The sequence below is a fragment of the Diorhabda carinulata genome, chromosome X, assembly GCF_026250575.1.
Source record: "Diorhabda carinulata isolate Delta chromosome X, icDioCari1.1, whole genome shotgun sequence".
Classification (NCBI taxonomy): domain Eukaryota; kingdom Metazoa; phylum Arthropoda; class Insecta; order Coleoptera; family Chrysomelidae; genus Diorhabda; species Diorhabda carinulata.
The window spans coordinates 51,981,157-51,995,687 of record NC_079472.1 but is presented as its reverse complement, the minus strand read 5'-3'; the positions used below and the strand labels follow the sequence as shown (position 1 = coordinate 51,995,687).

At 34.8% G+C, this 14,531-nt stretch overlaps 1 protein-coding gene across 7 annotated transcripts in view; it reads right to left on the bottom strand.

Annotated features, from left to right (window-relative positions):
• Positions 1–14,531, bottom strand: part of LOC130901866 (protein Fe65 homolog) — a 95,654-nt gene that overhangs the window by 70,714 nt on the left and 10,409 nt on the right. For 2 of the 7 annotated variants that reach the window (XM_057813508.1, XM_057813510.1), the window contains exon 1: positions 9,500–9,696. The exons of the other annotated variants lie outside the window; for them this stretch is intronic. The gene's annotated coding sequence lies outside the window, so the exon portion shown is untranslated. Of the gene's footprint in view, positions 1–9,499; positions 9,697–14,531 lie in introns of those variants that run through there. 7 annotated transcript variants of the gene reach the window in all.

Below are 14,531 nucleotides of genomic sequence, written 5' to 3'. Positions count from 1 at the left end.
AGGTGAACCACGTCCGAAGCGTTCAAAGGCACAACAGTCAGCTGGGAAGGTTATGTCTTCAGTATTTTTGGATAGGCACGGAATATTATTCATCGATTATTTCCAAAATGGAAACACAATCAATAGCGAATACTAAATAGAGTTGTTGGATAGTTTGAATGTAAAATTGAGGAAAAACGGTTTCAAAGGTCGAAGAAAAAAACACTGTTTCACCAATACAATATACAATGCACCGATCTACAAGTCGATGGCAATTATGGTTACAAAGGAAAGAATTACAATTTGAATTGCTTCCCTATCCACTACTACTGATCTCAAAAAAATGCTGGTCGATATAAAAATTCAGTTCAAAAGAAGAAGCAATTGTTGAAACTAGAGCCTATTTTCTTAATTCTTTTAAAGACGTAGATGTAATAGTTAGACCAATTTCGTCCATTCTTAGAATATTGCTGGCATATTTGGAGTACGGCTCTCAAGCATATCCTGAGGATGAAAGAGCAATTCGACTTATAGGCGATCCATAGTTGACCAGAAACTTGGACAGCTTAGAGCATAGAAGAAAGGCTGCCGACCTGACTCTGTTTTAAAGATATTACCACAGCAAATGCTATTCAGAGCTGTCTAGCATAATCGTGGCTTGCAAACGTGGCTCATGAACACTCCAATTTGTCGGGACTCATTTCTTAGGAGAAGTGTAAGCCCGTGGAAGCAGCTACCAAGACACTATAACCTAGAGAAGTTCAAGATCAATATTCACAAAAACAAAAATTAATTAACGCCTGTGAGCTGGATGTAAAGCAATGAAGTGATACAGTTGCTTATTTTGTTGGATATTATACGTGATGAAAATGTTCAAACGTTGAAACAAGTGGAGGACAAAAAAAGTTTTTCGTATATTTTCCAAAGATTAAGAGATTTCTTTCCTAACATGTTTTTAGTAATATAATAATTAATTACATTAGAATCTAACGATCCATTGCACTTCAGTTTTATTCATTATACAGCATCAATTAATATTTTTTAATTCAATTTCTACTTCCAATAGATCAGATTAAATTGAAATAAATTGCAATAAAGTATTTATACATGTTTTCGTGAAGGCGAACGTTATGATCATAAATCTTTAAGTGGCGTCAGTCGTTGATATTTAACCCATTTTGGAATCGGTTGATCCACGTCAAACTGGAAACTACTTATAGAAGAAATTGACTAAAAGTAGGAATAGTTCCAAATAAGCAAAAACATTTTACGAAAATGAGAAGCACCAAAGGATAACAGGAATAAAGAGGGCAAAGTCCTCGTGCCAATCATACTGTCGCTTCGAGCGTCTATAAAGGCCAGAAGGGAAGTGAAATTTTGTTCTTTTCAACAACAGATGAAAGATATAAAGGAAACACAATAGGGGATATCGCGATATTTCAAAAGTACAGGGTGATTCTACAACAACAAGAAGTACCAGGTTTTTTCAACATAATTTCAGCCGGCTTTAATTTTTGTAACTATGAGATACAAACAAATTTTATATAGAAGTTAATTTTTTAATAATTATTTCACAAACTCATTGAAAATTATCTAGAATGAAACATTTTGTACATTTTTTCTATTTCTCGTACCTTTCTTAGTTTGAGAAATATAAATAGGTAAATAAATTGAAAAGTCCGAGGTCTGGCTATTAAATAACGAGACTGGTTACGAGAAAGGGTTTCATTATAAAGATTATTCTACATTGGAATGTTCCCCTTCCCTCGCCACACACCTATCTATACGTTTTTTCTTTTGATCAAAGCAGAGCTGGAAGACTTCCTTGGTGATGGGCTTTAGGAGCTCTGCCGCTTTACCGCTTCCATCGACTCAAATCGGGTCCCTTTCAAAGCAGATCTTTTTCTAACCTAAGCAGACCCGTTGACGCAAGAGCTTTTGGTCAGGATTCAGATTTTTTGGCACCAATTTCGCACAGACTTTTGTCATGTGTAATTTCTCAAATTTTTCTAACCGTTTCTTTATCGGCGTTTACATCCACTGCAATGATCCCGTTGCTCATTCAACGATCTGCACGCACAAATTGGTTGATTTTGGTGACTGCTTCAGGAGTTAAAACAGTCACAGAGCGACCAGGGCGCTGGTCATCTTCAGTGCTCTCTCGGCCTTCACTAAAGCGTTTACACCACTAAAAAACACGCGCACTCAATTGGAGTTTTTTTCAATTTAATGAGAAATTTGAGATTCATACGCTGCTCCTGTTTTTCGTCACACATGGTTTTCGGCACGATAAAGAAATACGTTCGTTTCAAACCGCTACTACACAAATACTATAATAGTGACAGAAACGTGTTTTGGGACGTGCATAGATAAAATATCTAAATACCCAACGCACTACTCTTTTTTTACCCCACCCGTCTAGGGCACCCATTAGGCGCGCAGTTTCGTTATTTAATAGCCACACCTCGTATGTGTACTCACTAAAAACAACGATTTGTATTTTAGAATAACTAATTTATATTCACGGGATTCGCGATTCAAGTTATCGTTTTAGCACGATTGGAATTCCAATCCTATCTTCGTGAATGAAAGTCTAAGGACCCTTTCACACCAAACGAATCCGAATTAATCAGAATCACTCCGAATAAAGTTGAATCTGATTGACCAAGATTCGGCTTCGAGCGCTCCGTTTAAATGTGAAGGGACTCTTTTCCCCCCTTCAGACCGAACGAATCTGGTTCAATCAGGTTTGATTCCTCGTCCGGTCAGTCTTGAATCAACAACCATACGAGATGGACGTATATATATATATATATATATATATATATATCATCCTGAATCTATATATATATATATATATATATATATATATATATATATATATATATATATATATATACAGTGCTTTTCAGATAAAAGTATCCACCTTTAATAACTTTTGTAATACTGGTATTTAGAAAAAATCCAAAAACACGTCAATTTATGTTGGAAGGGGCATGCATTATGGCTTATTTAAACTTACTGGAAAAGCCACCCCCTCACCCCTAGCAGCATCCCCTTTATTTTTTTAAATTACTTTTCATATTTTTTATGTAAAATTTGGATACTCCTCTTTGAGCTGATTACAAAAATGTATAATACTTGTAGGTTAAAGTGGTTAGTTTATGAGATAAACAATTTTTCTTTTAAAGGCAAAAATTTTACTTATTATTTACTTTCACCTTATTTGCCTGTACTAAAATGGGTTGTACAACAGTTCAAACTCTTTAATCTTTTTAACTGTGCTATTTATTATGAAGTTACAATAAGTGTTCAAAATGAGTACCATTCACTTCCATACAATGGTATAATCTATTATGAAATGCCTCTCTGACATTGCTTAATACGGCTGGATTTAATTGTCGACATTCATTTTCTATCCTCTCTCGTAAATCATCCAGAGATTCTGGTTGGGTAGCTTAAACTTTTGTTTTTAAATACCCCCATAAAAAGAAGTCTAGGGGTGTTAAATCCGGTGACCTAGGTGGCCACTCCATCATCTGCCCCCTTCTACCTATCCAACGAGCGGGGAATGTTTCGTTTAAAAATTGTCGGACAGGCATAGCATAGTGTGGGGGAGCTCCGTCTTGTTGAAATACCAGTAAATCTTCGGAAAGGTTATCATCATTTTCTATTATTGTTGTAATACGTGGGTCAACCCCTTCCCTGAGTAACTCTAGATATGATTCACCATTTAAATTTCCGTTGATGAAGAAAGGTCCGACAATGTGGTCACCTAGGATACCACACCAAACGTTTAACTTTGGGATGTTGTGTATGGAATTCACGCATAATATGTGGATCACTTTCAGCCCAATATCTACAATTATGCCTACTTACTAAGCCATTTAATGACCATGAGCATTCATCAGAAAAGCAAATATTGTTTAACAATTGTGGATTGTTATTGATAATTTGCGTCATTGATTCGCAAAACTCTAGACGACGATCAAAATCATCTTCATTCAACTCGTGCACCAACTTAACTTTGTATGGGTGGTACTTGAATTTATGTAGAACTCGGAAAACTGTAGAAGATGAAACACCGATCGCTCTACTTATTGTTGACAACGATTGGGGTTGTTGAGCCTCTAAGCTGATAAGGTGAAAGTAAATAATAAGTAAAATTTGTGCTCTTAAAAGAAAAATTTTTTATCTCATAAACTAACCACTTTAACCTACAAGTATTATACATTTTTGAAATCAGCTCAAAGAGGAGTATCCAAATTTTACATAAAAAATATGAAAAGTAATTTAAAAAAATAAAGGGGATGCTGCTAGGGGTGAGGGGGTGGCTTTTCCAGTAAGTTTAAATAAGCCATAATGCTTGCCCCTTCCAACATAAATTGACGTGTTTTTGGATTTTTTCTAAATACCAGTATTACAAAAGTTATTAAAGGTGGATACTTTTATCTGAAAAGCACTGTATATAGATTCAGGTTGATTCAGCTGGTGTGAAAGAGTGGAGGTGACGAATCAGATTTAACTTGATTCGGAGTGATCCAGATTGATTCGGATTCGTTTGGTGTGAAAGAGGCCTAAGGGAGGAATATGACTGTGACTCTGAAAGTGAATTCGGGGATGATGGAAGTAGCAGAAGGCAAAGTGAAAACAAAAAAATAACAGCTGGTTTTTAATGAATAAAAGATTGATTGACATATTATTACTTATTCTATTATTTTATAGTTTTATTTCTTCATTTAAAACTTATTTCAGCCCGATTGAAATACTGTCAAATAATGGTCGACATAGTACCTAAAGTAAAAAAAGATTAACTCGCTGTATACCGAAAGGAAAATTCGTTAACTGATATATTTACAGCTATTCTATTCATTCAACGGGCTAAATGATTCCATTAATTGTAGGTCGAGTAAAATTGGTCGCACAAATCTGTTACTGGCTCCCGGACTATAAATCCTTTTGGAAAGGCGTGTAAATACTTCGCTATAATAACTTCGTAATTTCTACTATCTTCTTCCATTCCATCTACTGATAATTTGAAAGACTTTATTTACTATCGCTTCAAATGGAACACACAATATAATGAACAAGAGAAATGGATAAATCGAATAATAGGCACTAGAAAAACCAAATTGGTTTCGTGCTGTTAATCTGATAAGGATAATATTTTTGGCTACGTCTTACTCCCAAGAGCCATTTTATATTTATCGATCTTAATATAAGAGGCCCTATAATAGAAATAATAGTCTATAAAGTAGCCTTTCAAAAACAAAGGAACCTAGACTTGTCCTCATTCTATTAAATTATTTAGTTTTTAGAAATTATTCGTTCAAATTTAATCCTTAAATTGGATTATCATTCAAGTTTATTTAGGAAAGAATTTAGGAAATAAGTTTTAATGAGCTGGAAAAAACACAAAATATTGGGTGTCAGTTTGTAAGCATACATATTCTTCTTCTTTCTTTAATGTAAGCAAAATGCTTGTTTTTCCTCATATCCTCTGCCGTTTAATTATTAGAGAGGTTGTCGCTCCATCTCTTGCGGGGTCTTCCAACACTTCGGCGCCCTAAGCGCGACTTGTCTCTAACTATTTTGACCATTCTGTCGTCATTCATTCGATCCCTGTCAAAAAGTGTCTTTCCAACGATCCTGTGCACTATTTTCATTTAGGTGGTTTCTGATATTCTCTTTGTGTTCGATATGTCTTTCTGTACTGGGAGCAAACAACAAACCGAAATGCACGATAATGATCAAGCTGATCCCCTAGCTAACAAAGGCAGAACAACTTCTTTTATAGTACCTCAAATTTAGGTTTCCTGAAAAGCTATCAAGTCATGGATATAAAAAAGTGGAAAAACAAAAAAAAACAGAAAAATAGTGATTGAAATGCAAAGCAAAGGTGAGCTAAGAAGAATTACTGGTATGCTCAATGGACATTGTTCAATAAATTACCATCAGAAGAACATCAGAGAAACGACAGCTCTGCACGAAACCAATTAGCTGAATACCTCCTCTGTGAGTGCAAGGATATTCATAGACAAAGCCTACGGTACTTATATTAAAGCTTCTTAAAGCGAGAAGAGGTAAGCCGCATAGCCTTAAGACAGATAGTTCAATTTGCAAAGTCATTGCTACCGAAAGTAAACATCACAAAATAGATCAATAGGTTGAAGTGTTAGCGAGGTAAATTCAGGGCCTTGATACTTTAGCTCATCTAATCCAATCTAACTTTTTATAAATAGCAAATACTTGACTTTTCTGCAATCTACGAGAGTTGCAACTTAAGTTTTGAGATTTGGTAACAAAAACTGATGTGAATATGTTAAATCTGACATTGTCATCATAAAATTTGACATTTTTAATGGTGAACATACTCAAACAGATTGTTTTACGAGTGCTATTTGAGTTGTTTACAGATAGTTAAAACATTCGTTATTTTCTATGACTTTAGACTTGGATTAAACTAACAGCAGTGTGTCGATCAACTCGCTTCGACTTTTGGTGATGAAGCCACCGTGTTTCGCTGGTTTTCCGAATTCGATCGTGGTTGCACTTCGCCACAGTATCGTCTAAAATCGGCTGTTGTGCGACAACAGAGATCGTCCTCTGACATATCGAGAGATTGAGGCATAGTTGGGCATTAGTTCTACATTTGACTGTTAAAAAGATTTGTTAGCGTTGGAAACCGCATAATTTGATAATCACTCAGAAAAAGCGCATGAGGGTCGACCAAAATCGACGTGAACGTAAACTGATGGGATTGTCTTGTGACAAACCGTGAGATTGAGTGAGTTAACAAATATTTATTCGCATATGAAAAAATTTCAATCACGGTATGTCAAAAGACGTCTATAAGATCATAACATGCGACGAATTATGGATCTATGCATATGAACCCGAAACTCAACAATAATCGACTGAATAAGTCTTTCACTTTTTTATCGAAAAATTGTGTTCGGCAACGAAACTCATTTCTGGTTGAATGGATAAGTCAACAAGCAAAATTGCCGCATCTGGAGTGAAGACCAGCCAGAAGCATTGCAAAAGCTACCAATGCATTCTGAAAAAGTTACTGTTTGGTGTGGATTATGGGCCGGTGGCATCAACGGGCCGTACTTCTTCAAAAGCGACAATAACCGGAACGTTACTGTTAATGATGAGCGCTACCGTGTGATGATTGACGATTTTTTCTGCCCAAAATGAAAGAATTGAACATGCCTGACATGTGGTTTCAACAAGACGGTGCCACATGCCACCCGGCACGCGAAACAATGGCCAAATTGAGAGCCGCCTTCGGTGAACAGTTCATCTATGGTTTGGAACCCGTCAATTGGCCACCTAGATTAACGACTTTGGACTATTTCTTTTGGGGCCATGTTAAGGCTAAGGTCTACAGGGATAAACCAGCAACGATTAACGCACTGGAAGCCAATATTAAAGCATTTATTCCGATATGTTAGTGAGAGTGTGCCAAAATTGGACATGCACATGGGCTATCTAAAGCGGAGCCGCGGCCAAAATTTGCATGAAATCATCTTCAAACATTAAATTGTACTGATCGTTTTATCAATTCTAATAAAGATTTTATCCATTTTTTCAAATTTTTGTGGTTTTTTTCAAAATCAAATCCTATAACTCTTAAAAAATCACTAATTATTTTTCATCGCCCATAACAATGACTCGCAATTTGCAAATTCCGACTTAGTTGGCGACAACATATTGGTATCCGTGTTAACTGGTTTTGAGTATATTTATCTCTTTTTCGTTATTTTGAAAATTTCTCGTTAATTCCCTCGATACGGTACTTTTAAAGTATGGTATTCACGCGTAAATTTTCTTACGGAAACACTGACTCCGTCTTTTGCCCATCTCACCAGTATTACTGTTATTTCCCGGGTTAAAATTGTAGATGTTCCTTTTCTTGAGAGATTCAGATATCGTATTTCTTGTTCACATTCGGCTATAGTTTCCGCGTGAAATATTTTGGTTTTGAAAAATGCAAAATATGTCAGGCTCTCGATCTCTCGATCAAAGATATAAGAAAGAACTTGTGCAATTAATACGAGGATATATTGAAAAATTCTTAGCCTATTATAGAACCAAACAAAATGTCAAAATAGTTTATTACTCAACATATTCTCCTCTTAATTGGATACATTTATTACAGCGAACCTGTAACGTCTCTAGATCTTTCAAAAAAAAATATTTCTTCTTGCTCTGCAAACCAGACCTCCACAATTTTTATTAACTCCTCGTTGGAAGAAAATTTACCACCTTTTAAACTTTTTTTCAGTTGAGGAAAGACATAATAGTCGAACGGAACCAAATCTGGTGAATAAGGGGGGTGTTCTAGTAATTCAAACCCTAAATAACGAATTTTTTTCACGGCAACATGAGATTTGTGTGCAGGGGCGTTGTCCTGCAAAAACAAAACACCTTTGGATAGCTTTCCGCGTCTTTTCTCCTTAATTTTTTTCCGTAGAGTGATCAGTAATGTCGAATAGTAATCTCCAGTTATTATTCTACCCGTATCCAAAAAATCAATCATGACTACTTCATGGCAATCCCAATAAACTGAAGCAAGAACTTTTCCACTAGATTTTTGGACACGAAACTTCTTAGGTCTTGGAGAACCAGAGTGTCGCCATTCCAACGATTGTTGCTTTGTTTCTGGATCGTAGAAATGTACCCAAGTCTCATCCAAAGTAACAATTCGGTTTAAGAAGTCTATATCGTTTTCAAATCGAGCACATATCGAACGCGATTCTTCTACCCTTGCACGCTTTTGGTCAACATTCAAACATTTGGGGATCCAACTTAAAGATTCTACATTTCATTCGGGTCATTGATTTCCTTGATCATCAACAACCATTTGTGTGAGCGGAGGTAGTGGTATCACAGCTGTGAGAAAAACTTGGACGAGAGCCGTTGCCGGAAGTTACAAGACGGCAACATAAAGAACAAATCCGAACGATATTACAATGATCCACCTTTATAATTGTAGTAATATTACTGTGAATTATAATATATTGTGTTTTTTTTCCTGATAGTTGTGGATCTGGTATAAAATATAATCGCGAGTGATGGCTATAGTACTATTAAAACTATGCTTGAAATATTCACCATTACATACAAATAATCTTTGGATAAGTTACCCTTTTGTTGATAAAATATTGAATGAAGTAACTGATACGGGTTATTGATTAGTTTTATTCGAAATATGTTTTTAATAATCAATCACTTATTTTGTAGAAATTTTGAGTAATATTAAGAAAAATCGCATTAGAGACACGTATCTATGTAAATATCTAATCACCTATATACAGACGATTACTTAACAACTCAAAATCAATATGATAGACTGTCAATGCACCGGAATATAGGTTACAACAAAAAAACTATTAATTTTGACAAAAATTATTCCAACTATTTTTCAATGGACAATTTCATGCAATCAAATAGGGTATATAGAGGTTGGTCAGTTATGTATAAAAAATTTTCAAGATGTCTGAATACTTACCGAAATGGTACAAATTCCTCAACATCGGATATAAAAGAAAATTAGAGTAGCTCTTCAAAATATACAAATATGTAAATAAAAATTAACGACTATTGACACACATTCACATAATTATATGTTTTTTTACGCGTTTTTTCATCGAAATTACTGTGGAGAAATTTTTAAAGGCCTTCAGCTACTGTGATCGACTAGGGGAGTTGAGAAGGCAGTTTCTGAATACTCCGCGCACCCCTTAAAGTTAAGCTATTGATTTTTCCTATCGCCTAGGAAGCAGGGCAGGCGTGACCCTGGATATTTATTGAACAATATCAAATTGTTTATTACTGACTCATCATTAGAACAATAATTTGTTATGACAACATTTTTGTCCATCTATTACTTATTGGTGATGAAAAATTACATAAAAGGGGGTCCAATACTTAATGCAGCACTAACAACAAGTTATTTTCACTATCTTGGAAGATGATAAAGTTATATTGAAGCCAAATGTAGTTGAACCAACTGAGGTTATAACGATAAAGAATAATCTACAATAATTTCAAAATTACCGCGGAAGTATTGGACCAATATACAGTGTGTTCATAAAATAAGTAAACTTGTTAATATTTTTATTTAAATATCGCTTGAAAAAATCGTGTAAAGAATCTCACTGGCCTCTTTATTGTACACCTTCTTGCAACCTATCGATCTTAGAAAACTTCAAGTAATTATTTCAAGGTAACATTAAAGCGTGGTGATGCACCATTCCGCTTTAACCAAAAGTTATTAAAATTGTTATCAATTGCATTTCTTATTTCAGGAATTTCTGAATAAAATTGAATACTTTGGTGGTTTGAATTGCCTTTTACAAACAGTGATGCCGGTAATACCTGCCGAAATATTAACTTTCAAAATTTCATAATTGTGACAATGGGCGGTAGTGAACTGCTCCGGACATAGGACTCCTGATAGACCCGTCTTACCCTAGTAAAAACCACTGGCCGATGTTCTTGGAAAATCCAATCAAGCAGCTTGGTTTGAAACTTTTAACGTCACTGGGTAAACTGTGAGGCTTTCCCATGTATTAGATCCTCGGATGTGTAAATGCTAAGCACTTACCTATGACGTGGTAGTTTGCAGTTTCGTCCTTCTCCAAGCACCAGTGATTTTTAAAGATCTGCATCAACCTTTTGCATTCTGGTTGCACAAAATTCCATAAATCTTTAGATAATTCTTGTATTATTGTTGCTTTCAAAATATAACACTCGTTTTTATGTTACATTCGGATCTTACAGTAATATCAGGTTGCAATGTAATTTTTCTAAAGTTGTACAAAAATTTTCTATATGACGTCCAGGGATTTCTCATCACTAGTTACATAATTGGTCGGTCAAGTTTTGTGGAAGTCTCAGTAGAAGCTCCTTCTTCAAAACATTTCACAATCCTTTAAATTACTGTATTGGGAATTTGGTTATTCTTTCCTATTCGGTAAACGATACCCGTGTAGTTGATCTTGTTGAAAAAAGGTGTTTAATGTCAAATAGAAAGTTTGTTTATCAGTTTTCTTCGATAAATGTTGTACTAGAGCCCTTGTATACAAAGGTAACTACTTAAGTTTTGAAATATGGCAATACCGATGTGAAAATGTCAAATCTTAGATTGCCATCAGAAAGTTTGAGGTTTTTAATGGTGGTACTCAGAACGTGTGGCCATACGAGTGCTATTTGAGTTATTTACAGATACTTCAAACATTGATCTTGATCAAAAAATGGAATAAAATCACGAACATTTTCGTACGATGATCTTTGATGACTTTCGACGTGGATACAGCACCATCTCTAGCCACCGGGATTCGCTGTTTTTCCGAATTCAATTGTGGTCGTACTTCGCTATAGGATTAATTTCGTGAGGGTAGTCCAAAAGCGGCTGTTGTGTCAGAAAACATCGATGCTGTGCGTAACTAATATTGAAAATCGTATTTGACATATCGTGAGATTAATGCATATTTGGGCATTAGTTCCACTCGCATACATTCAATATTGCATGAACATTTGCCTGTCAAAAAGATTTTCTCGGATTGGATACCGCATAATTTCACAATCGCTTTTAAAAACTCTCCTGTCGATTGGTACAAAGAAATCGACTGTATGGATCTTTCAAAACCAACAAAAGTTGTTCGCGCACGAAGTACTTTGAAGCAAATTGTCGCCTATCTTTTTGGAATAACGGAACATGTCGCTACCACCAGCATTTGTTTACTAGAGATGTTCAAAAAAATCAGGAAAATCAATCGCAGAAGACTAATCATTCTTACCACGACAATGAGAGCTCTCAAACATCAGTTCAAACAAAATAGTCATTGAATAGTCAAAACATTGAATTTATGGGTCATCTGCCGTACAGTCCCAGTTTGACACCCAATGATTTCTTCTTATTCCAACAGATCAAAAATAAATTGCGAGGTTAACGTTTTCTACACCTGAAGAAATCGTCGGTGCTGCAGGTTTTCTGCGGTTTTTCTGTAACCTTTCAGCCGCAGCTATACCTGTCAATTACCCGCGTTCCTATTAAAATAAATAAAAAAACATTTAAAAAAACAAACAACAAATACACAAAAACATAACCATTTTTTTTCTTCTTCTTCGAGCCACATTTGGTCGTCCGTTTTTTTTTCAAGCTGACGTAGCGCAATCACAAACCAATATCAGGGCTAATTCCAATGAACCTTCCCCTCTATAAAATAATTTCCTCACCTCACCCAAAATATACTCAACGGATCTCTTTCTCTCTCAGTTGAAGAACTGGTTGATATGTTTTTATGTTTTACGTCAATGGGAATGGAAAAGTTTCGTTCAAATACATGCAAAAGTATGTTGATCTTAATGGAAAATATGTTGAAAAACAATATTAGAACGACATTAGCTTTAGAGCTATTAAAATGTAGATTAGGAATATTAATTTAAAATGTCCAAGCAACTGAATTACAATCTGCCAGTGTATGTACTCCTCGCGAATCTTATTTTTATATTATTTTATTTTGATGATAAACAAACCACAGCAAAGTAGAATATTTAAAGAAGAATGTGACAGTCGTGTAAATTAATTTTACCGTATTTTTGCACATAGACTAAATATTATTAAACAATATATTTAAAACATTCTTCATAACTACTAAGTAAAAAATATCAATCGATGGTACTCAAAAATCGCCTTCAAAGTTGATCCTTCTAAAATAATAAACTCAAACCAACGAATGTTTCGTTGATCTTTTGATTTTTTTCTTCATTTGAAGTGAATTACCTTTGATGTCTCCTATACAGTGAAAATTGGTGCAGTGAATTAGTGATTTGGGATTCTAGAAAGAAGAAAAAGTGTGTCGAGCCATATGACAGAAAAACGGATTGTTTATTTTCCAAAAAAACAATTAAATGAAATAGTAGTGTAAGATAGAATAAAATCTAGTAGAAATATAAAATCTCGAAGATCAATCGAACAATTTTCTATTCTGTATGATGTATAATTGAACGCATTAAAAGCACAGTTCATTCGATCTCCTTTCACTGTCATTTCAAATTGAGCATTTAGAGTCACACGCGTAACATTTTTTTAAAATCTAATTTTTTCTAAGCATTTCCATTTCCATCTAAAATACATTTAATTAATAATAATACTAACTAGCTTTTACCCGCGGCTTCGCTCGCATCGAATACATTAAATAAGTATCAGAAATCATTATAATAGAAAAGAACGAACTCTATAATAGAAAAGAATGAACTCTGTAGCTATATTAGAACCTGAGATATAGATCTTTGAATGTAGAAAAATTGCCAAAAACCTACAAAAATCCAAACTCCACATTGAATGTCCGCGCCTAGCTCCTCTCCAACTCAACCGATTTAAGTGTTCAAAAACTTAAAAGAAAAAAGGTGTTTCAGCGAGTGTTCTTAAACCAAAACGAAGTCTCTATCTTGATTAGAACCTGAGATATTGAGGATAGAACGTGTGTATGTGAAAAACTCCCATAAGTAATGTACAGGGGGAAATCGCATTTGAGTATAACTTGGGAATGGTGAAAATTAGATGAAATCCGATGGTTAATGGCTGATCTGTGCATCAATACCTTTCATTGAAAAAAAAATTAAGCAAATCGGTTGGGTAGAACGCCTGAACGGATTCGGAATGAAAATCATCAATTTTTTTAATATATAAGATTGTCTGAGGTAAGACAGGAAAACATGTTTGTATCTAGTTTACTGAGTTTTCCTATCTACAATGAAATATCTACTATGACACATGCAGATAATACTGATGCTCCGTCCATCCAAGAATCAATTTTCAGGTACATTAAGACAAGGTTACTAGAATAATAGAAGGTTTGTGACATGCTCATGTTTTTGTAAACAAACGATCAGCTGCCAGAACACCAGCTACGTCATTATGTTTACATTTTTGTTTTGTTTATATGTTTATGTCAAACAGAACCTCACTAGCATTATGTTCGTGTTATGAGGATGTGTTTTATCTCTTGCTGATCTGGTTATACAAACGAATATATTTCTAACTAACCAATTTATTGAATTTATTGAAACAAGGCATTTTATTGGAGGAAAACCATTTTTAATCAGTTAATGCCAGCAACAGTACTATTGGTAGTTTTACAATTTTGGCAGATGCTAGCGTTGTTGCCGCTCTCAAAGCTATGAAGAGCCGGTGACGTCACTTGTCTACTGCCTTCTATTATTCTAGTTACCTGGCAGTAAGACTCCGCTTAACGCTGTTTCGGTTTAGTGCTCTTTTATTTCAACCGGGGATTCCCCCAAAAAGGTGCACAGCGCTAGGTTTCCAAATAACATATCCGAAACAGTATATGTAGTTATATTGGTTTATCGTTTGAAACATTTGTTGACATTATTATAAATTTGAATTTATTAACTATAACAATTAATACAGTGACAAATATTATGATCTTTATTTTTTACCATGAGTTATAATAACTGAAAACAAGGAATGAAAGCAACCAGAAAAAGCATTTCACTGGAAACTAAAATGCAAG